This window comes from Mchenga conophoros, linkage group LG15, assembly GCF_057382185.1.
Source record: "Mchenga conophoros isolate Kocher_MC1m ecotype Shallow Benthic linkage group LG15, M_conophoros_male_GT1.1, whole genome shotgun sequence".
NCBI classification, from domain to species: domain Eukaryota; kingdom Metazoa; phylum Chordata; class Actinopteri; order Cichliformes; family Cichlidae; genus Mchenga; species Mchenga conophoros.
This window is the reverse complement of record NC_140540.1, coordinates 16,871,182-16,896,418: the sequence shown is the minus strand read 5'-3', so window position 1 is coordinate 16,896,418 and position 25,237 is coordinate 16,871,182. Positions and strand designations below refer to the sequence as shown.

The window sequence follows — 25,237 nt, the reverse complement described above, 5'->3', positions numbered from 1 at the left end:
AACGATAATCTAACGGCACATGTCGCAACACTTGAATTTGTATCTTAATAGGTGTAAGTAATGGGATGTGGCATCGTTTTTTTTTTTGTTTTTGTTTTTTTGTTTTTTTTTTTTTGTTTTTTTTTGGTGAGCATATTTTGGTAAAGCCTAATTTGTATAAATTGAATTCGTTGCAAAAGACTGCAAAATGCCAGCTGTCAGGTTCATTATTTCCCCATCTTGTCTGTACTGCAACAGGCTCAGGCTTTAAGCGTTCATGATTTACACCACAACAGTATCACTGTGATGTTTCCGGACTCTCATCTTACCTGCCATTTGTTGTTTCTTCTCAGTTGAAGAAGCTTCTGTCATAATGTTATAATAAGCCGCAGGTCACCCTGGCTGCAAGCGTTGTGGTAAAATTCAGAATGAAAAGAGCGTTTCACAAAAATCTCATCATATCTAGTTAAATTTAAAGATGGATTTATAGAAAGAATTTATAGTTGGTTAATGAAACAATAAATGTGTGCCAAATACACACAAGAATTACTGCACTGAACTACTTGGCAAGCATTTGGTTGTCAGCTATGACCACCAGTAGCTGACTTGGAAGGGAACTACCTAAATCCTCTGCTGCATACCCTCTGCCAGACATCTGGACGCTGTCTGTTTTACGACCTGCAACTTGAGCTTAGGGTCTGTCTGAATCCAGTGTTCCAAAGTATGATTTGTATTATGAAGGTGCCTCCTAAAGAAAAAAAAAATCTAGCCAAAGGACACATTCCACTTAATCACGGGCTTTTTTGTTGTCATGTTGGATTGTGTTTTCTAGCCAAAGCTAACAGATTCCCTCTATGGTAAAATAAGAATACGTTATCTTACAGAAATCTAGAGTTGGCTGTTGAAAGTTTAATTCAGATGTTTTGCAGATTGAATTCGACGTTGATACTTTACTTAACTAGGCAGGCATAATCTTTAAATCCCAGGCTGATGTAAAGCTGATGGGTGGAAATGTATTTAATAGTTGCAGCTACATCTAAAAACTGACATTTTTATTTGCCTACTGCTTAGAACCAGGGGGTCAAAGCATCTTGCGTAGCTTGTGGCTTTGGCTTAAGACATGACCTTGAACTGGTCAGCCAGTCCGGACCTTTCCTTTTAATCTTGTTTTTAGCTTCAAATCACCTCTTTTTACTGCTCTCTAAAACTCATGTCTCCCAGACATTTCTGCAGTCTGTCTGGCTGCTTTTTTTTTTTTTTTTTTTTTTTAAAAGCACTTCTGATTTCTCCTACCTAACTTGTCACTCTCACAGCACTCAGCTGCTTTTAGAGAATCTTTTATCTGCCGTGACAGTCTTCAGTCTGTCAAAGCATTGGTCTTAGCTACGGCTCACTGTACTTGCCTGCATAAACTTAACGGATTTTACAGGTGCTTTTGGAGCTCTCATCATTCCAAAGAGTAAAAGATGATATTTTGAATTTTCTTAGCAGCTCTGGGACAAACTTATCAATGCTAGACTCTTTGATGTTTTATTTAACTTGCATGTGTCATGCGTGTTCATAGTTAATGACCACATGTTTTAAAATGTGTTTCAGCGGGGCTCATAATCATTAACTAGCAAGTGTTAACAGAGCGTGGCTAATGGACAAGTTTCTCTGAAAGTGTGGCCTTGTGAAGCCAATCGGACTTAGTGGCAGGCACAGCAAAATGTTGTCTAGTTGCTGTACATCTCATTTCCCCTGAATGTTTTAAATGTGGAAATGTGTAACCTGCCATTCATTTTCTAAGCATTACTCAGAGTCCTGTGTAATTTTTCCCAGACTGAAAATCAGCACAAAAAGCAGCTGTTTTGATAATGGATAAGTTATGGGAAGCATTTTCTTTTCCTTTCTGTGCTTCCCGAGTTTGAAATTCCCCACATCACATTGACCAGGTGCAGATAGTCCTAAAAGGAGTTGTGCAGTGGGGCTAAAGAAAGGTCATAAAGCAAGGACAGATAAGTAGAGTTTGTGTGATACAGTATGACCGATGATGGGCAGCGGTTTGGCGTTTAGTTGAGTCATACATTGGTCATCTTTGTTTTTTTATTATCAACTAGGCAACTGTGGAAAGTGCTGGAAGGAGTGAGTGTGTGAACATGTGTTCCAGTTTGCATAGAGTAGAAGGCTTTCCTCAGACTGACATGAGGGGACCATTAGCAAGCCTCATTAGGCTGAATGCCAGCCTGCAGAAACAGACTATGGAGAGGTCCAAGGTCCAGGTCAGCAGTCTGCACTAATAGCCTGGGGTATAGTGAGATGGCAATAAAGATGACTGCTGCTCCAAACTATTTTGCATCAGAGGATGGAAGAGAGTTTGGAGACTGTAACCAGGTTTGGAGATGAGGATCGGAGTAGAACAATTACGTTTTTTTTTTGTTTTTTTTTTTTGTTTGTTTTTTAAACATGGGGAACGGGAAAGTGAATTGATGTGGTTTTCTGCCTGCCGCCTCCTGTATGTTTATGGGTTGATGGGTTTCAAGTGTTCTCAAAAATTAACCATAAGGGGAAACGGGCAGTGCCATGAAGGATACGTATTATTACGTGTTGGATTTTGAACCCTGTTCATCTTTCTGTACTACTAGCACTACTGTTTAGGCTTAGTAAATGACAGTAAGTGATTAAAAGAGTGCAACCTGTGGAAAATGGTTAAACTGCTGAATTGCTACCCAGCTCTTCCACAAGATTGAAAATATGGTGGCAGTTGAGGGTAGCCAGTAGATCCTGTTCTGTAGAGTGTAAAGTTCTTGGAATTTAGTCTGTTCTGTTACTACAATGTCAATCAGCACGTGCCTGCTCGCAATGGGCGGATTGCATGCTTCCTTTAACATAACCACTGCTGTGATTAAAAAAGCGGAACAGCTGATAGTGACTAAAGATAGCACACAGATTGACTTCTGTGGCACAGTTGCACAATATAGTGATGTAACACTGATGAATCTATTAGATATAAATGTAGTCCTTTCTAGTGTTTGACCCATGCAGAGAAATAGGGATAGGTCTTTTTTTCCCCTTCAAGCAGCAATTTACTGATCAACTGTGTAAAAGTCTAATATACACATAGTATTGGCTCGTTTGATAGTTGGTGTCTAGAAGGATAAGTAAAAACTTTATGAATGTATATGTTGTTTCTAGTAAACACATAATGCCTAAACAGCAGGTCAGATCACTGCCAATTAAACAGAAACTCGCCTTGCATTAGCTTTCTGCTTTAAGCCGAGTGTTTCCTACAATTAGAGCAGTGGCCTTCAAACTGTAGGACAAGGAGCCACTGCAGGTGGAGGCCAGACAATCAGGTGAAAAATACAGAGTTAACTTAAAGTAATTTAATGTATGTTTAATAGAAATAAGCAAGAGATGGCTGATACTGCTGACAGTTTCTTTTTTGGATGATAACAATTGATAAACTTGGTGTGAGGTTGTGAGACTTGCCACAATTTACTCCCTGAAGGCCTGACATCAACCCCAGCTATATATCAAGTGTGAGGTAAATTGGGTTAACTGTAGCTGAGGGAAGAAAATAAAAATAAAGAATCCCTTTATTCATTAGTGCAGTGTAAATTTTTGGGACAGTGCATTTCTGGGATCCTTCACTTATCATGAGTTTAGGTCTGACCTAATTGTTTATTTAAGCTGGGAAACAGATGGTTAAAGTTGGTATTGATCAGCGCTCATCACAACTAACATCAAATCAAATGAATTCCCACGACCACACAGATGGAAGTTATAACAAGCGTTTCTGCAGTGTGCAGAGTTGGCGAATGCAACTGCATCGGTTCTCCAGGAAATCCAACCAGCCTCCATAGGGAGGAAATGAAATACGTGCATGCTGGGATGTGTGTGTTTAAAAACAACTCCTAGATGACTGGTTTGACCTGTGATTACAGTGGACGCTGTACTTTTGTGAGCCCTTATCCCCAACTGTACAATTTGCATCTTTGTTTGAAGCCTGTTTTGGAATTTCAGTAAGCCACAAAACCTTACATATTATTTTTGTAACTATCCTAATGGATGTCATTCATTAGACTGTGTGTCAATTAAGATTTGCCCTTCATTACAGGCCTGATGATTTTTGCAGTCTTGTTAGTTTGTGTGTGATGGTCCTTGAACTGGAATTACCACAAGCATTTTGAGATACTCCATTAAATTAGCGCTTTCATTTTTTTCTCTCCCAGAGGCTTTTAGCTGAATATAATGAGCTAAGCAATTTTTTTTTTTTTGTGTGTGTGTGTGTGTGTGTCACTGAAAAGGACTATACCTTTTTATTTAATTATTTTTAATTTGTTGCTTTATTTATTAATTGGTTAATCAGTAATGCGGTTTGGTTTTCAAGTAAAAGCTAGTCTGTAGGGTGCGAGGTAAAAAACAAACTTAAATTCTGGCTTTTCAGTGATTTAACAAGTTCAGTTGTGGTGAATCTAAGAGGCACTGTAAGTCCTGTAAAATCAAATACTCATGTTAATATTTAGATATATTGCAATTGTATGTTATTATTGTAGATAATGGTGTCTAAATATGCAAAATTCATAGATGGGTATTTACTACTTGGGTCAAAAATTTGTAATATTTTCCTGATTGGTCTCTCATTAAGCTCGTCTTTCATAGAAGCACTCTTTTCTCTACAGGTGTTGCATTTCTGTTATTTTTATTTGACCTCACTGTGTACGCTATTCCTCATGCGCAAATTATCATCTTCTATTTTAGGTTACCTGTACAGCTTTCAGGCTGTGTCATCTGCACTTCACTGGTGTTGACGAGATACCGGGATCAACAGTGAGTATCCAACTTGCTCAGCTGGATTTTCAGGGTCTGTTGGGTTACATTCATCATAGATGTTGATGCAGATGGTATCAGTGTTAATGCTCTTTTGTGTTGCTTTTTATCACCAAAAATAACTCAGAACTTCTCAAAGTAAATGTTTCTGTGCTTGATCTTCTTATAAGAAGAGCTGGTTTTATTAGATATTAGATATGTGGCTACCATAAAGATTCTAGCAACAGGCTGTCAAAGTACCAGAGTGTTTATATGTATTACAATTGTAATAATATAAAAACTAGCATCCTTAGAAACAATCAAACTCTTCCGTGTGCCCTTCACTTCTAATTGGCTTTCAGATGTAGTCTTCCTCCTGCCACCTACTTGAAATATGGAGTTAAACTTTATGGACACTGGACAGATGGTAGGTCTAGCAACTCTAAAGTAATTCAGTTGAGTAAAAAATGCCAGAAAATAATATCTTGGTTGTCTAAGGTATTCATAATATTACTAAAAAAATGCATAATAAATAAATAGAATAGAATAGATTGTAAAAATAAGGCGTAAACTGCTCTGAAATAAGAACTAGCGAGTAGGCGGCCCTTATCTATGAGTTTGAAACAGCATGTTTTGTTCCAGTAAATGCTTTGCTTCCCTCTCTGTGTATTTCTATCCCTCTTTCGCTTCTTTTTCTTTCTCTCTCACCTCCTCCCCCAGCCAGCATAGCTGCTCTCCTCTACTCCCACACACACACAGACACTACTACAGTCACACAAGAATGAGGGGGAGAAAAGAATGAGATATGGTGAAAGGAAAAACACCAGGGAAGAGAAATGGAAATTATAATAAAGAGCGAAGGAAATTAATATAATGGGATAGAGAGAGATAAAACAGAAAACGGAAAAAAAATGATGTGCATAAGAATTTTAATGAAAATCTATTTGGACTCAAAAGTAACACAGGTGGTTGGTAAAGTCTGTTTATCTTGTAATTTAGAATCCTGGAAGTCCACGAGCCTTAAAAAAGAAGCGAATACAAATTTGCATGAAATATTTGGGAAAATTCTCATAAGATAGATTTGCATGAGTGTTCTCTTGCAGAACAAATATAAAGAAAAGCTGAGTGTATAGGACTCCTAATAATAAACCACTAAATTGCAAATGGCGTTTTCAGGCTTACACTATGATTAGTTTCTTTGACTTCTTCTAAAATGTGGTCTGAGCTTAATTTCCGTCTTAATTATAGACTAACACAATCTGGAAAAACTAATAACATGCAAATACGATCTTGAGTTTTAGTGAACACACAGAGTTATCATTTAAAGTTCAGGAAAATCAAAGTGAACCTCTGTGCTAACAGCTTCACCAAAACCAAAACCTCCTAGGAGTGGGTGTTTCAATTGAGAGGTTCAGAAGTGTGAATTGTAGAGGGAGCCCCTCACTATAAGTAAGTTATACAAAGTGTGATTACTAACAAGGTCTGGTTTCCTCAAGAATGAGTGATTGCTGTGAACCATGCCCCGATCAAAACAACCTTTACAGGACCTTTTAGTAGAAGCATTTTACTCGAAAAGCATACAAAACCCTTGGATGTTTATCATTCCACAAGATCAATTATATTCAAATGGAGGAAACGTTGGACTGTTGCTCCTCTTTCTGGGAGTAGGCGTCTTACAATGATCACACCAAAAGCACAATGTGCAATATTGAAAGAGGTGAAAAAGAACCCATGAGTAACAGCAAAACACCTGCAGAAATCTATACAACTTGCTATAATCTTTGCTCACATCCTCACTATAAGAAAAACACTGAATAAGAATGGTGTTAATGAAACACCACCATAAAGGAAACCACCACACTCCAAAAAATGCCTTGTGGCATGTTTAAAGTAAAAAAAATAAACAAAGAGAAAATCTCCTCGGTGGAGTAATGAGTTAAACACACATACATAAATCTGCATTTTGGAGGGAGAAAACGCACTAATTCAAAGTACGGTGGAGGCAGCATCACTGTCTGGGCCTGGACATAAAGTTATCAAAAAGAATTTCAAAAGGTGAAAAGTTATCAATAAATTCTGGGGAATGATTAGGAGACATTTCATAAAGCAATAAGGAAAAACGTCCATAGTACATAAATAAACAACTAAATGGTTAAGAGAAGAATGGCGTCGAATGGACAACTTGAGTCCTGTGGTCTGATTGATATCCCAGCCAAGCAAGATGCCGACTTGAAGAGGGGTTATCAATACAAAAGGTTTTGTATGAAGAATAGTCCAGAAATTTTCCTCTTTATTGCACAAATCTCATCAGTGGTTACAGGAAGTATATAATGAAGGTGGTTGGTGCCGAAGAATGTACATCTATTTTCTGCTTAGTCAGTTTAGGCTGAAGAAGTTAGTTGAAGAAGTTGCACTTGAGTGTGTCTAGTGATAAGAGGAAATCAGTACCATGCAGTGACTGTCTGTTTAGATGGCAATGAGTCACAGTAACTGAAGCTAATTGCCATAAATAGTAATATGTCCCTAAAGAGGGAGGGGAGTTTTACTTTTTGCAGCAGCCTAAATGCTTTTAAGGACAAACTCATAAACTGTCCAAAGGTTCAATATCAATATTAACCTTGTTAACTAATAATGGCTCCAGATTTATAATTTGTCAGACAAATACACATTTTTTTTAGTTTTTCCTCAGATGAACCTCTGTGCTAAGAGCTCTTAAACAGTCAAGGCAAATTTAAAAAAAACAAACAAAAAAACCCTTGAGCTACAATTTGAAAGTCTGCACTTCACTCACATTTTCATTGTAACCAAACAGAATTGATGTATTAGCCCTACATGGCCAAGCATCCATGTCTACTATAGTAGCTACATCTATAGTCACTCCTATACAGTGGTTTGCTAAGTTTGCAGAATCTATTTAAACACTTCTCGCCTGAATGGATATCAACTCTTTTTGAAAAAGCACTTCCTTCACTTCCTGTTTGCCCAGGTTTTCCAGGTTTTGTTCCGCTGCAGGCAAATGCCCCATAGTGTTGACACATGTCAGTGGTTGTTTTACAACCTTGAACATCTTTGCATGAAGTTGAACTGATTTGATGGCATACATCTTTCTGGATGGTTGTAGCAGCACCGCCTGTGCTTGCAGTGTTTGTATGTATGATTGGAGGATGGAGGCAGCCATGGATGGATGGAAAGAAGAGAGAGTGAAAGCATAGTTGACTTGATGGACTGACTTACTCACTTACTTTAAGCATCCATTTCTTTCCCACTTTCAGTCTCAGCATCTCATCTCCTCCCACATACTCTCACATTGAGTGAGGAATCAGTCCTTCTCACTTCTATTATCTCTCCATATCTATCTCTGTCGCTCTCTCTGCCACTTCATTCTGGCCATTCTGTACCAATCGAATACGCCTGCTGTGGGCACGAATGAGTCCCACAGCAATCATACCACGTCCTCATTAGGTCTATTCTAGTGGCCCGCCTTATCCTGCTTCATTCCTTTTCTCCTATAATTGGGCAAAAACCTCTGCCTACCTGTCAGCAGCAGCCCCAGTACAAATGCTGCAATTTATTCTTTACTGCCACAGGGCATCTTAGGTTTTGACAATGGTTTCAGAGTAACCATGGGACATTGCTGTCCAGTGTCAATTATAGCAAATAGCTGAATCCTGGGGAATCAGTTGTTACACAGTCCACCACCACCTTTGCTACCTTACGTTAATGACTGTGCCACTGACAGAAAGAGGCAGCTTTTAAAAGTGAACACTCTCTGGTCACGTTATTAGTTACACTGGTTCTGCTGCTTGTTAAAGGAACTATCTAATCACATGGCAGAAACTTTAGGTGTATAGACACGGCCAAGAGGATCTGCTGAGGTTTAAGCCAAATGTCAAAATAGGAAAGAATGGTTTCTGCTGATACCAAGTACAGATCAATACCATTGCTAAATTAATCATTTTTATTCCTCACTGAGGTATTTTGAGTAAGGATTGCACCAACAGCTGATTGGTGCATCCCTAATTTGTACTGATCAGCTGCCTTTGAACTAGCATCATTCAGCGATAGCTCACAATGTATATGCAGATGAAGAGATGTAGAAAAGGTTAAAAGGTGAAGTTCAGTAACTTGCATAAAAAGTAACATGGCAGCCACTGACAGAGCGGTTGTGGCTAATTACAAGGACACGACCGGTATGTTGGCCAAGCTTTGTGGTGAATTACAGTTTAACTGAGTGTGCGTTTAGCCATTTTTCTTATGGTAAAAGCATGTTTTGTGTTGTGTTGGTGAAATAAAATTTAAAAAGGGCCTCCAGTAACTTGCGTATAATGATATGTCTGTGATAACATGGACTTATATTTTGGTCATTTAATGGCTGTTTGCAAAGAGTGCTTTAATGTTTTAAGAGTTTTCATGTAAAGACTAGAGATGGCACGATACCACTTTTTTATGTCCGATACCGATACCGATATCATAAATTTGGATATCTGCCGATACCGATATGAATCCGATATAATAATAATAATAATAAATTTTATTTATGAGCGCCTTTCAAGTCACCCAAGGACACTTTACAATAGGATAAAACACTTAGTAAAACAATGGCAGAATAAGAACAATAAAATAAAGCACAAGATAAAATGAACAAACAGTGGATTCACAGTGAATATGCAGATTTGAACAGATGAGCTTTGAGTTGGGATTTAAACTGGGGGAGAGAACCAATATTTCTTATTTCAGGGGGCAGAGAATTCCACAACCTGGGAGCAGAGCAGCTGAAAGCTCTGCTTCCCATGGTGGTGAGGCGGAAGGAAGGTACAGTAAGCTGGACAGAAGAAGAAGAACGAAGTGAACGGGCAGAACAAGTGGTGGTTAACAGGTCAGAAAGGTAAGAAGGAGCGAGGTTATGAAGGGCCTTGAAGGTGAGCAGAAGAAGTATAGTGTTTTTTAATCAACAAAACTGTTTTTTAAATATCTTGCTGCATTTTGTATAAGTTCATACTCAAGTTTAAAACAACAACTACACTAAAGCTATTCTGTTATACCTGTATGCAAAAAAAATATTTCATAGTTCAGCAATACTGATCAATCTAATAAACTTAAACCTACACCATCCTCCCTATTCTGGTATTTTAAAGAGTACTTAGCATAAATATTAAGCAACCTAACTAATAGGGTTCCAACTCCCAGCAACAACAAAAATAAAAAAATAAAAAAATAGGGAACCACCCCTCACGCTCCACCTCATGATGCTTAATCGACGTAATCAACCTTAATTTGATGCAGTGTGAAAAAAAAAATGCACAGAAATCAATTATTTTTCAAGAAATATTAAATAGATTCAACATCTTTCTTCAACAAAATTGCAGACTGCACAGATGGTACCTTCCCAAAGGAAAAAGTACTATAGCTTACTAGGGTATATATATTAGACTTAATAGTTACTATATACAGTAATTGACTTCTATTCATTTTACATCAAATTAAAACTTTGGGTGTCAGATAATTATTTATTAAAAGCTAGACATTTTAAATGAGAATAAGAAAGAAAAGTATGTCTTTGTGCCCCCTTTTCCCTGTTAATGCCCTATCGGCCCCCCTGGCTAAACTTTGCTAGATCCGCCCCTGCACAGTTACCAGCGTCAGCTACGTAGAAAAAGATCCTCGAGTAGAAAGTAATATTAAATAAATTCTAACAACAGCTTATCAAGCTTAAACGTGCTGCTGTTGTTCAGCCGCTGGTTTCCTCTTTCTGGTGCAAAGTGGGCCAAAGGCAAACAAGAGAGACAGGCTCGCACAGAAAAGCCGATCAGCTGATCGTTAAGCAGTTTCATGATTGAAGTAGCAGCAAGAAGAGGCAGTCGCTCCATATATCGTTTGTTAAGCTTAACGCAGGAATGCTTTACAAACATTCAGAGATGGACTTACACACTTGCTTTACTTCTCTCGGGATAACTTTGTCGGAGATGAAATGCCGGGTTGCTAGCGAAGCTCCACATGCTATCCAGACCACCGACAGGTCCCGCATGCCACAGCCGCTCTATCACGTGATGCATACTGCTCCGACATGCTAACGTTCTGAGGTGAGTTACGGCGTGTTGCAAGTTTTGTGAGGTGCTTTCGTGATATTTAATGGATCGGATTACATTTTTTATTTTTCTCCGATATCCGATCCAGTAATTTAGGTCAGTATCGGACCGATACCGATACGTAATATCGGATCGGTCCATCTCTAGTAAAGACTCAACTGAAAATGCATCAGAATAATGGCTGTTATGTCTCATTAAAAGAAGGGAAAGGAGCTATGTTTGTGCTAATGTACGTGTCTTTGCAAACTGCTCATAAGTGAAGAAAAGTACAATGAAAGAATAGAAGTAGCCCATAAGACTTGATGTAAACAACATAAAAGCACAGATCTATCGAATCTCAGCAATTTGGACTGCGGGTGGTGGTGTAATGATGCAGTGGATATTTTTTGGCACAGTTTGAACCATTTAAACACCATAGCCCCTCTGAGTTTTGTTGGAGAGTGTACGTGTGCGTAACATCTTCTAATGGCTGCTACAGCATGACACCATGCCTGGTCACAAATCTCAAGTAAGCTCAGGCTGGTTTCTGGAACATGACAGTGAGTTCACTTACATTAAGTGACTTCCACGTTCACCAGATCTCCATCTTTTTTTCAATGCAGTAGGAGAATTGCATCATTAAGGTGATACCTGTGTCTACAGCACATCCCAAAGGTGCTCTATTGCAGCGGTCTCCAACCCCCAGGCCACAGACTGGTACTGGTCCATGAAGTATCAGGCCGCGAGAGTTGAACCTCGGTTGTGAAATTTATAGCTTTCAAGGTTTTTATCATTTACTCAGTTTCCCTGGGCTTTTCCCATGTTGTAGTAATGTATCTTATTTTGAAAGAAATACTTATGTGTTACCATAGCGACCAGAGCGCATTAAGGGGCAGAGAGGAGGATGTCACTCTTAGTGTTGTTGGCGCATTTCAGGAATTCACATTTATTATTATATTTACAAAATGCCACAGTTTCTTTCTTAGTTGTATCACTTTATGTTGTTTATCTGCGACACCTTAAAGGGCGGCCTGTGAAAATATTGTCTGACATTAAACCGGTCCGTGGCACAAAAAAGGTTGGGGACCACTGCTCTATTGGATTGAGAGCTGGTGACTGTGACCACTTGAGTACAGTGAATTCATTGTTGTGTTCAAGTAACCAATTAGAAATGATCTGAGCTTTGTAAGCTTCCTGTGTCTGACTGGGAAGCAGTGGGATGGTGGTTAACACTGTTGCCTCACAGCAAGAAGGTCCTGGGTTATCTCGGTTTAATCCGGCTTCCTCCCACAATCAAAGGACATCCAGTTAACGGGTGTAGGTTAACTGGTGATTCAGAATTTCCCATAGTTGTGAAATAGTTATCTGTTATGAGCTTTGTGACATGCTGTGTTATCCCGCTGGAAGCATCCCTTGATGACCTATGGACGTGGTCACCATCAATACTAGACTCTGGTGTTTAAACAGTGCTAGGTTTGCATTAAGGGAACCTAAATGTGCCAAGGAGATATTCCTCATATAATTACAGCACTGCCACCAGTGTCAGCCATTGTACAAGGAAGGGGTGAGCCATGCTTTTTTTTTTTTTTGTGTATATACACTGGAGTCTGAGCCCTAAAATCTAAATGCTGCAGCAGAAATTGAGATAGAGAGACATTTTTCCTATTTTTTTTTTAATTTTTTATTCTTTGGTCCAATTTTAGTGAGCCTAAGTGAATTATAACATCAGTTTGATGTTTTTGTCTGGCAGCTGGGCAGCCAGTGTCAATCTGCTGCTCTAAACCATCTGCTTCAAGGTTCAGTGTGTTGTGTGTTTGGAGATGCTCTTCTGCGCACTTTTGTTGCAACGACTGGTTATTTGAGCTCCTGCTGCCGTCCTATGAGCTCGAAGGCTCCTGTGTTCTCTGTCATTAATGAGGCATTTTCACCCAGAGAATTGCCATGGATTTCTGCCATGCAACCGGCTCATTACTTGTTTTAATGAGCAGTTGAACACGCGTACCTAACAAGTGGCCGGTGAGCGTATTTAAGTTCATTTATTGACATAGGTGGATTGCTTGTTTGGGCTGACTACACATGATCGGGTGGTACTTTCTAGAAGCAAAAAATGTAGTTATGCATACTTATTTAGGTTAAAAAATATTTTTTTTTATACTGTTAAAGCTTGAATTTTTGTAGCATACCTGGGTTTGGTGGCTTTTGTATATTGTTTCAAATGCCATTAAAATAAGAGCAAAACTAAAAGGGCAGAGTAGATGAAGAATGAAGACACAGTTAAACATATTTTATTTAAAATGGGGGAAATTTGGAATCGAAGAATACTTATGTTATCAAAAGCAGAAGACATGTAGCATAATCAACTTTGTTATTAATACAATAGTTTGTATGTTGTTATATATATATTTTTTTCTTGGAAATTAACACTCTGGACTTTAGTCATGAGAATAAATGTCTCATCCATTCCCCATCTGACCTGCCACTTCCTCTGGGTAAGCAGGAAGAGGCTGAGATGTGTTTCCTGTTGGAATATGAGACTGCTTCCTTGGCAAAAGCACAAGCTGGCATAGCCCTGGGTCTGAAAGCAACAGGAAGGAGTAGGGTTTCCTTACTGTATATTCATTGCAATAAAAAGAAGGGAATTAGAATGAAATGAATAGAATTTGAATGAAAACAACGGAATTAGAACAGAACAGAATTTGAATGAAAACAATGGAATTTGTTTTAAACTTCCATTGTTTTCATTCAAATTCCATTGTTTTCATTCAAACAACAGAATTAGAATGAAAACAACGGAATTAGAATGAAAACAACGGAATTAGAATGAAAACGACGGAATTTGAATGAAAACGACGGAATTTGAATGAAAACAACGGAATTTGAATAAAAACAACGGAATTTGAATAAAAACAACGGAATTTGAATAAAAACAACGGAATTAGAATGAAAACAACGGAATTGCAATAAAAAGAACTGAATTAGAATGAAAACAACGGAATTTTAATGAAAACAACGGAATTAGAATGAAAACAAAAGCATTTGAATGAAAACAACGGAATTAGAATGAAAACAACAGAATTTGAATAAAAAGAGTAGAATTAGAATGGAAACAAAAGCATTTGAATGAAAACAACGGAATTACAATAAAAAGAAGGGAATTAGAATGAAATGAATAGAATTTGAATGAAAACAACGGAATTAGAACAGAACAGAATTTGAATGAAAACAATGGAATTAACATGAAAACGACAGAATTTGAATGAACAGAACAGAATTTGAATCAAAACAATGGAATTTGAATGAAAACAACGGAATTAGAATGTACAGAACAGAGTTTGAATGAAAACAACAGAATTAGAATGAAAACAACAGAATTTGAATAAAAAGAAGGGAATTAGAATGAAATGAATAGAATTTGAATGAAAACAACGGAATTAGAATAGAACAGAATTTGAATGAAAACAATGGAATTTGAATGAAAACAATGGAATTTGAATGAAAACAATGGAAGTTTAAAACAAACAACAGAATTAGAATGAAAACAACAGAATTAGAATGAAAACAACAGAATTAGAATGAAAACAACAGAATTAGAATGAAAACAACAGAATTAGAATGAAAACAACAGAATTAGAATGAAAACAACGGAATTAACATGAACAGAACAGAATTTGAATCAAAACAATGGAATTTGAATGAAAACAACAGAATTGCAATAAAAAGAAGGGAATTAGAATGAAATGAATAGAATTTGAATGAAAACAACGGAATTAGAACAGAACAGAATTTGAATGAAAACAATGGAATTTGTTTTAAACTTCCATTGTTTTCATTCAAATTCCATTGTTTTCATTCAAACAACAGAATTAGAATGAAAACAACGGAATTAGAATGAAAACAACGGAATTAGAATGAAAACAACGGAATTAGAATGAAAACAACGGAATTAACATGAAAACGACGGAATTTGAATGAACAGAACAGAATTTGAATCAAAACAATGGAATTAGAATGTACAGAACAGAATTTGAATCAAAACAATGGAATTAGAATGAAAACAACAGAAAACAACAGCATTTGAATGTACAGAACTGCTATCTGCGTTTCTCTCTATCCTCCTCTTTCGGCTTACATGTTTACTACATATAACAAGTACTGGAGAGCGAGCTGCTTTCGTTCTCAGTCCTACTCACTCCTCTCTTACTGCAGTGCTGTTCTAGCTCACTGTTGCCCACGCAGAGCTGCGCCATTTTGGAAATCTGCAGCTCGTTTCTGATGGCTGCAATCCATGGCTCTCTCTCTGTTTTTTAAATAAGTCACCTGTGCTGTGAGGCAGTGGAAAACAAGACGTCCTAATTTACTCAGTAGGCTTGTTTCATATCCAAATGCATGACTTGTCACCAGTTAAACGATCCTCTTGCTTTGCAGAATTGAACCAGAGCAAGCGAGACCATGTTGAGTTGTACTTGCTGCTGAGAAACGTGTAATTATCTACATTTCCGTTTCTGTCCTTTTCTGTCTCCCTCAGTTTCACAGCTATTGTGTACCACAGTTCTCTGATACGTTGGATTGTCTTGTTAAGCAGCAGCTGGGATTTTCTTTGGAACTACGCATGAAAGCGCTTTATATTTTTATAGTTGTTGATTTTGTGGGATTGTTGCTCAATCAAGCCACATAATTTGAATATGACAGTTCTGCCAGTTACCAGTGTTTTTATTTACTTTTTTAGATTAGATGACAGAGACCTAGTTTGTTTTCCTCTCTAACCTACCCTGTTTCTTACAAGTTGCTTCTCTGCTTTTGTCTTCCAGAACTTTTCTCTTCACTCTTTTTATTCTTTTAATTTCTCATCTTTTCTCTTCATATCTCTCCTACATCCTCTTTCACAGCACCCTCTCTTCAGTGCCTTTCTTTATCTCTGTACGGCCCCTCTATCAGCCCCCAGCCACCATGTTAATTACACCACAGTTCTTTTTCTCTATTATTCACCACTCTGCTATTTCTGTCACCCTCACTGCTGTGCCTGCATTTGCTACATCGCCAGCATTTTGCTAGGGTCTGCAGTGGCTGTTGAAATGAGGAGGGGGCGTGTACTGGTGCCCAATTCAACAACAAATGGTTGTTTAGCGTCATCTGATTGGCACAGATTAGTGGGCTGTTGGCGGTGGTGTGGAGGTGGCAGTTGCAGAAGACCAGGCAGCTTCATTGCTGCTGTCTGTGCACTGCAGACTGATCTATTTGCCTGGTTTCTTTAAACGTGTCTTTAAATGGACTTTTGCTGTCAACAACATCAAAACGAGCTGGATTGCTCACATAAAGCCAAATTAAACTCTATTAATGGGTGCATATTTATCTATGCCACCCTCACTACTGAAGTTAGAATGGCTGAGACAAGTTGCAGTGCAGAAAACGACATCTTAAACGCTAAGCAGCCGAACAGTTTGTATTATGATGATGACGACATTTTGTGCATTAATGCCAGAGTTACTGAATGTGGTAAATGTTTATCAGTGCAAGCTACTTCACTCCTTGATTTATGTAGATTAACTAACTTTATTTAATTTCAAGTTCATGTTCAAATATGTAGTTTTGCTAGTATTCAAAGCACTCTCAGATCTTGCAGCTATTGCGTGTACAGTTGCCATCAATCGTAATGCCTTCGGTAGATTTAGTTGCTTATTTTAGGCACTGTAGGGCTATGGTAAATGGATTGGAACCTCTCAGATAGGACCTGAAGTCTGTCTGCGTGTGCCTTCTTCAGTGTTTTACTTATTTATTATCTTTATGTAGACACACTAGACTGAACAAGGTGTGACAGTATGCATTTTGCAGGAAAAAGTGACAGAAATAACTGATTTTCAGGCAATGCAATGAAGAGATTTTTTTTTTCTTTAAGTAATTACTTTTGAAGTAATAGTAGATACTGTGGCTCGACATATCACACATCAAATGAAAACAACTCAACTATTTTGATTTAGCAACACAAATGTTTGTAAAATCAGTATATAAAACATGACCGTCTGTGAAAACCGATCAAGCACACAGACAGTATAAAAGATGGTTGTAGCTACTTTGAGGTGGCTGCAGGATTTTTGTCATCACCATCTTACTATTTTGAAACCACATGTAATGAGAAGGCGGCAGGTCTGGCTTTAAAACCACACTCTATTATAAAATCGAATTTGTTTTGTATTCAGTGTGACGCTAAATGTGTGAGTGAGCCCACAAACTCAGCAGGATTAAGCCACAAAGCTTTATAGGCTATGGGATCGCAGGTCTTTTTGCATCCACAGGTATCACCCCCTAGCAGGTTTTTGTCTATGATTAAGCTTTCCAACACTAATTACATTATACTTATACAGGTGGAATTTAATAAATGTATGCATGAATGCATGTATGCATGCATGCATTTTTTTACATCTGTCTCATGGATTGTTGGGAAGTTGGAAATAAAATTTGAGTAGTTTATTACAGCTCGACCGATATTATTAGGGCTGATATTATCAGCTGACGTATGTAAATAATTTTCAAATATCAGCTGATAAATAAAAATTAAAAATGTAAAGAACTTCTCTCTTGCTTTTGGAACATCATGAACACAACAATCAGCTGGATGCAAACAAAGTTAGGCAGAGCATAAATGTGTAATCTACAGCTTGTTGTTACATTAATATTTATTCAATGATAATAATGTTATTACTATAACAATACCTAATACCTGTATTGCATGTTGCGACAGATCTTACCAATAAAATGTACTTTCAGTGCAAATGTCGAGCTATCTTTGCTGGGTTTGCTGTAATATTATTTAAACTCACATTGAAGGATGCTGTTTTAAGTAAGTCTAACTTGAGTCTAACTTCAGTCATGTATGAATGACCACATATGAAAAGTAAAAAATGCTCATAAGTCAAAGACAAGAGAGGAGTTAAAGTACGAGTCAAGTTGATACACCTAAAAGAAAAGTCACTGTAGCTTGCTACTAACTAACCACCCTTTATCCTCAGAAAAATCATCTCTGCTTGCATGAATAATAGACCAGCATTTCATGAGGGCAATTGGCTTAATGGACCTGATTCATCATAACTTGCATGACCCATATGCTGTCCTGTGTGATTTAAAGTGCACACGGCGGCAGGGTATTTCTTGGCTTAGAATGGACCTCTGGAGGCTGACTTTGCTCGTAAGCACAAGTGGTCCACATTCGCTAAAGGCATTGACTCTGTTGCCTTATTTGAGAAATATCTTTGAATATTCCTACTATTTCAGATCATTTCATAAACTAAAAATGGATACTATGCTTCAATAAATTTAGCTATAATCAGCAGTTATGGTCATGAGTGCGCATGCGCCATTAGCGTGCTGCCTGCTGTAACCCCTAATTTCCCTCGGGATGAATAAAGTATTCTGATTCTGATTCTGATATAGAGTTGGTGACTTACCTGACTTGTCTTTGTGCTAAAACCCCCATTTGGTACCTCACCAAAATTCCTGATTGTCCAAGAGCATAGTTGGTTTCTGATGTTTAGTTGTGGGACAAATACAAACATGTATACACATGCTTTCATGCAGGGGATGTAGGAAAGCTCTGAGTGTTGCTTTCAAGGCATGTTAATGACCTCAGGACAGTGTTTAGAGAATCTGGTCAGGATGCGGTCTTAACTTATTCTTTCTCACATGCAGTATTCTGCTTCTGAGGAATTCTCAAGTGAAATATTGTTTTTGGCATAGATGATGGTGAAGCCTGGGTAAATGGCACAATTGGGCATTACAAGGTTATTTGCACTAGGAAGCTAGTAGGATGTAGACAGTTTACTATCTGATCAAAGCATAAGTGGCACTTAAGTCAGTTTCTCCTAAGTAACCTAAGTAGTTAAGGTGTTGCTCTCTCCTAATTAATCTGTTAAAAGCTTAATTATACAGTGTGCTACATGTGGTACTTGAAAACCACATTGTATTAACCAATACTGTAAATCTACTGTGAATCTTTTTGATGTATGGCATTCAGAGCCAGTAAATAACACACTCAAGTACCAGCATAATAGATAAAAACAATCTGAATCTCTGATCTGTGATGATGTGCAACATTCTCTGAGTTTCCACCAGATACGTTGTTATTCTTCCAGTGACTTTTGTACAATAAGATAGAATTTTCACCCAGGCAACCCAGTATGTCAGACCTTTCTGTTAATGTATCCACCCGCCATAATGTAACTGTGAAAATACATTAGTGATTCGCTTGGTTCTTTCTCTGCTGATGACAGAAAGACAGAGGTTGGTGAGTAAGTTGAGCTACGCCACAAGGAGAGCCCTTAATGATGATTAATGCTGTTCACACGCAGCCGGCTATAATGAGTAAAAACAAGTACATGGAAATCGGGTAAACAACTGAAGGTGAGAGTAGTTTTAAAAACGGTAAAGTCATGAAATCCAGAGAATTGGGTGGGGGGGGGGAAGCTGTAAAATTCTGTGATAACTTTGTCTTCTCTTTCTTTTACCAACAGCTGATAGAAGCTCTAAAAGGTATAAAGGACCTTGTGGCTATGCTTTGTATTCTTGGATCCATGCAAACTACAGAAACCTAAATAATAGTAGTAGTATCCAGGCGGAGAATGAACCATGGCCTTACTAACATTGTTTCTCACACATGCACCAGAAAAACAGGAGATTCCTTCTGTATTTACTGTTCGCATGTTTTTTTCCTTGCACATTTTGCTTTGCTTGGACATTTCTGTGTTGTAAAAACAAACTCACCATCTAATTCAGGCCAGAGCAAACAAGCTATAGGTGTGAAAATTCCCAAGTCTCATTGTAAATTTGGGGAGAGGCAGCAGTTTCACAGGGAGCAACTTGCATGCACTAACATGCACGCATGGCCAAAACTTTAGAACAGTAAAGTGAAGATTACAACACACAGTGCAGGAGGTGTGGCTTTGCTAAGGACACCATTACTCCAATGGCCTCATAAGAACTGAGTGCAAAATTGAATGAAATTGAGTAAATCTGTTCAATGAAATGGTGGCGCAGTCACCAGAGGCAGGTATACTGGTGCCTTAACACCTGTGCTATCTACCAAAGTCATTTTTATCTGTGTTAAAAAATAAAGCTCATAGATACCTAGTACCTGAGCAGAATGCATATATTCCAGCATTAAAGTGACTGCCCATTGCTGTAACTATTGCTAACATACACACACAGACCCTCTCTCATCACTCAAATCTCAATGCTGCTCTCCGCCTTCCACTGTTATTCTGTGGTAGCTGGGGAAGTGGAAGCGCTGTAGAATAAACTATAAGAATACCTTCAGAGCTCTCAAAAGTCCCCTCTTACATTTTAGTGAGCAAGAGAGGAGACCCCAAGCTCACCACCAAGCTCTGCAGAGGGAGGAAAGAAAAAAATCTGCAAACCACGTTCATCTTTCCACACAATTACAATTTCAGTTTGAAAGGCTCTGAGCAGAAACTCCAACACTTTGGACTGCCTGCTGCCTGGCAGCTTTCAAAGAGAATGTTTGATTTTATTATTTATTTTTTTCTCCTTATCTTCTCTGTGTCTTGGCCTAGCATTTCCTCATCTATGCTCAGACAAGCTGAGATGAAAAGCTGTTTACCTTTCAAACAGCTCTATAGTATTCAAAAGTGCTGTAGGTCATGACTGTTACTGTGTGACAAGCACACATTTCGTTGTTTAGGGGACATCATTTATGCAGAACTCTTATTGTTGACATGTTTGTGATTTCTGAGAACACTTAAAACCATCAGTGCTACTTTTTAAAATGTCTCTTTATATACTTTTGAACTGCTGAAGTCTTCAGGAAGTTTCAAAATATTTGAAACTGTCGGGCCACATTGGCAGAAGGTTTAAACCAAATGAAAGTTGGAGTATGTAATGCTGCTGAGCCTGGGAAAGATGACATGGGTGAGAAAACAAGAATGTGATGCAACAGCGCTCATTATCTCTCTGTTTGCTTTGTTTGTTTAACTTATGAGACAGACAGAGAGAGAGACATGGAAATGCAAACTAAATGTCTGCATCATCATCTCTTTGAATTTACGCTCAGTAGGTTTTCCCCATTATATACTGCAAGTCCAGAAGCCTGCAGCTTGAAGCTTTGGCTTAGAAACTGTTTCTGCTTTGAGCCTGTGAAAACCATTGAGACATAACGTAGTATGCGTTGTCAGGACGTAGAAAAACATGACGTGACTTGACCTGACTCACCAGTTGGTGTAGTAATGATGTCTGTCTGGGGAAACAGGTGTGCAATTGTCAAATATCTACTAACAGAAAAACATCACAGTTAGAGAGTTATGCTTCTTTTTTCTTCTCCTATTTTTCTTTTATGGTTTTCTTAAATCTTCTGCCTCCACACTTCTGTCTGGTCTCTGATTGGAAGGTACTTAGAGTATCTTTGCTAAACACAGGTTTGGGAAAACTATCCATTTTCTTCTACACAATACAGGTTGATTAAAGAATGGAGACTATCAATTTTCTTTGTACCTTTCTGAAAATACTAATTGAATGGACTGAAGAAACAAATCGTAGCGTTTCTCTGCACCTGATCTGCTCACATGCACACACATACCATACCATTCACACTCAATGCACTTATTCCTAAACTTTATGTGCCGCCTCTTTAACGGTCTCTTTTCATGGTGCAGAACTAGCCTCCATCAGTCAGTGAGAACTCATCTGCTCTGTAATATTCAGGTGCATGACTCACTGTGCACTGAAGCATATTAATAGTCTCACAGTGACAGTCACCGGCACACCTGGACTGCTTAATGGCAACTTTAGACTGGCAGAAACATTAAAAAAAAAAAAAAAAATTTAATACTCCATAGTTTTATTTATTCTTCATCAGTGTTTTTGCTAATACATTATTTTACTATACTAACTAGCCCAGTTAAATATTAACATCTACACTGATTTGCCACTTTGTTAGGTACATCTTGCTGTTACCAGGTAGGCCCCCCTTTAAGAACTGCCTTATTTCTTCAGGGCATAGATTCAGAAAGGGGCTGGAGACATTTGAGTCCATAATCATATGACGGCATCGTACAGCTGTTCAATGTCACATTCAAGAAAGCAGTTTGAGATGATCTGAGCTTTGTGACGTGATGCGTTATCCTCCTGGAAGCAGCCATCAGAAGATGGGTGCAGTAGTCATAAAGTGACAGAAGCAGTCAGCCATTCTTCTCTGGCATCAACAAAGCATTTTGACTCAGAACTTCATCTCACATTTTCTCTTTTTTAGGCCATTCTCTGGCGAGAGACCTAGGAGATGGCTGTGTGGGGAGTTTCTGAAATACTCAGACCAACAAAGACAGGCACAAACAGCCATGCGACATTCCAAGTTATTTAAATCGCCTTTCTTCCTCATTCTGATGCTTGGTTCGAACTGTTCCTAAATGCACTGGGTTAGTGCCATGTGATTGGCTGATTAGATATTTGTGTAAAACAAGCAGTTTAAGAGTGTAAGAAGCGAAGTTACCACTGAGTGTAGACACTCGTAGTAACACTTTAACTTACATCCTATAGTTAGAACACATCAGCTGTGGTGATCATTACCATTTTTTTTTAACATGCACCGCTGAAAAAATGACAAATGTGTCTAATGGTTTTCATCTGATGTCACACATAGCTGACGTGTTCCAATTACAAAACTCAAGTTGCAGTATTACTTCAATGAGAAGTTTCATGTTGGTTTATTTTTATTGAATGACAGAAAACTACACTCATCAGCCACTTCACCATATAAAAGGAAGTGTGTATATGTGTGGGAGTGAATGCAACAAACCATCTGTTCTAGACGTGACGTTTGTACCCACAATAATTGGTAGAGCATTACATAATTCTTTGCAGGAAATGTTCGGGGGAATTACAAACCATATCATCTCTTACTGGTAATGAGGTCACACTGAAGTCGCTGTTAAGTGATTACTTATTCAGACAATTACACTAACTCCAGGTTGAAATCCTCATGGAAACTTTTATTGGAATGATGTGGAGCGTTTACTTGGAAAGGGCCGTAACTGCCAGTCGCCAAACATTGACTGCTTAATTCAAGATAAATTAATGGGTTACAACAAAGGGGTTTCCACATTCTGAATGTTACTTTAAAGCAGAAATGTTTTCTTGTAGCAGAACACAGGAATATTTAAAGGGTGCACCCAGTGATAACAAGCAGCCAACGCCCCTGTTCATGGTTTTGTTGCCTCAGAGGTTTTGAGCCAGAGGAAAAGGAAAATCACCAGAATTACAGCATTATAATCATTTCTTGTCTTTTTAAAAAAAACCCATGTTATTAGCTCATTGTACCTCTGTACATAGTCATCCCCACAGCCATTCTGAGCCAAAACAAACCCTGCTTTTTTTTTTTTTTTTATGGTAATGATGTCAGTTATACAACGCTAATGCCAGTTATACTATTTCTTTTATAAATGGTAATGATTGTTTAACAGTGCTAACAAATTGCCTCACAGCAAGAAGGTCCTGGGTTCAAATCCATCATCTGACTGGGGCTTTTCTGTGTGGACTTTGTGTGTTTTCCCCGTTTCTGCACGGGTTCTCTCTGGGTACTCCGGCTTCTCTCCTCAGTCCAAAGAAATTAAGTTAGTGGGGTTAGGTTTATTGGTGATTCTAAAATGGCCAGGTTGTACCCCGCCTCTCGCCCTATGATATCTGATTTATTATAATACATAGTAAATCTGCAGTATTGCAGTTAGTTTACATTTTTCCAAGTACGTCTCGACACATTTATATGTCTGTATGTACAACAAAGTACTAGCCATTGTAATGATTCCTACTATGGAAATTTACAGTGACTAAGCTGTAAGACATCTGCAAATGCACAACAGTCAAATTAAAAATCATGTTTTTGTTTTTTTTCAATTTTATTTTTGGGTTCGTTTTTTTGTGTGCAAAATTCCCACTGTAGAGAATTGAACTTGCTCTCGTGTAAATCTCTAGATTTTTATCTTTTCAATCAAGTGCTTGATATGATATTACACATCCGCTTTCACTGTGTGATAATGTGCTTGGGGTCCCAGCCACTATCATTTGTAAGAAGTAAATAAGTCCCTCTGTTGACAGTTTCCTGCCAGCTGGGCCAACAGATAACATCAGCAGCCATTACATTCACTGGGCCAAGGATGCTGCGCATTTACCTCAGGAATCGACCTCATTTAGACACTGCTAAAGGTTACTGAGTATCTGTCAGTATAATTGGTCCTCAGTGGCTGCATAGATGCGTGCAACGCCACATTCATTCATTTTGAATTGCCAGTCTTCCAGCCAAGCATACAGTTTAATCCTCTTCCTGTTTGCTCAGTTCTGAAACTCTTTCACTGTTTTTTTTTTTTCTCCACGTACTATCCAACTCATTTTTTTTATTTATTTATTTATTTTATTAAAAGTACTACGCAATCCTCTGTGGAATAAGTGAAGGGCACTCTGCAGCTAGTTATTCGGGATACAGTTTTTGAGTGGTAGTATCTTGGAGACGACACTGGTTCATAGCAGACTTTGTGGAACGGGAGGTAAAAACAAATGTGCTGTTTTTGATGGTGATAGCTGATGTGACAGTGCTGATTTGAATGATTGAATATGTTCAAAATACCAGCATGTGTGCTTTGTTTTTACCTCTGCACAGCCAAATGGATAATGGGACTATTTACCCAGGATATGTTCTGCAGAAATGATCAAAAATAAGCAGGAGTGTGGTGGAGAACTATTCATAATCAGATTTTGTGTAACAACAGAACATGTAAAACAGTTGTCAACAAGATTTGTATATAAATGAGAAAATTATAAAAAATATTTTTAGCCTAATATCAACCCAGCGGATTTTGTGCAAATTAAGCAGCTTGTGGATTAGAACATCCACTTGTTCTCTTGTTTGCATTAATTTGGATAAGAAGAAATTGAAATTTGTTCTTATTTGGTAGAAGAAGCCTGTTATGATTAGCTTCAAGGTCAGTAATGTTATCAACTTGTATCCACATACTTTTGTAATGAGCCTCAGGATTGGGTGTTATTGTGCAAGCAGTGTCCTCATTCACAAGGGCCTTTATCAGTCAGACAGTCTACAACAGAAGCGAGAGATCTCCTATTTTGGAATGACAATTGAAGTACTGCAGGGATTACTGTACTGCAAACAGAGCCGCAATGGCCAGTTTATTCTGTAATAGGACCAAAATGTGTCTGAATATTGGGAAACAGTCTTACAGTTACTCAGCCCCTTCTTCTGCTTTGGTTAATGGGAGAATATCTGTTCATTTGAGTTTAATTAAAGGAGCCTCGAGTGGGGAAAAAGTTGAACCAATCGATGTTGGTCTACAGTGGGTTGAAAGTATGCCAGCGTCGTACTGATTTTTGATATTTCCAATGAAGTAAAAAGTTTGACA

The 25,237-nt window shown here is 38.1% G+C and overlaps 1 protein-coding gene across 2 annotated transcripts in view; it reads left to right on the top strand.

The window, feature by feature from the left end:
* sipa1l1 (signal-induced proliferation-associated 1 like 1) overlaps positions 1 to 25,237 on the top strand; it is a 95,624-nt gene that overhangs the window by 33,412 nt on the left and 36,975 nt on the right. For both annotated transcript variants that reach the window (XM_085246249.1, XM_085246250.1), the window contains exon 2: positions 4,723 to 4,791. The gene's annotated coding sequence lies outside the window, so the exon portion shown is untranslated. The remainder of the gene's footprint in view (positions 1 to 4,722; positions 4,792 to 25,237) is intronic.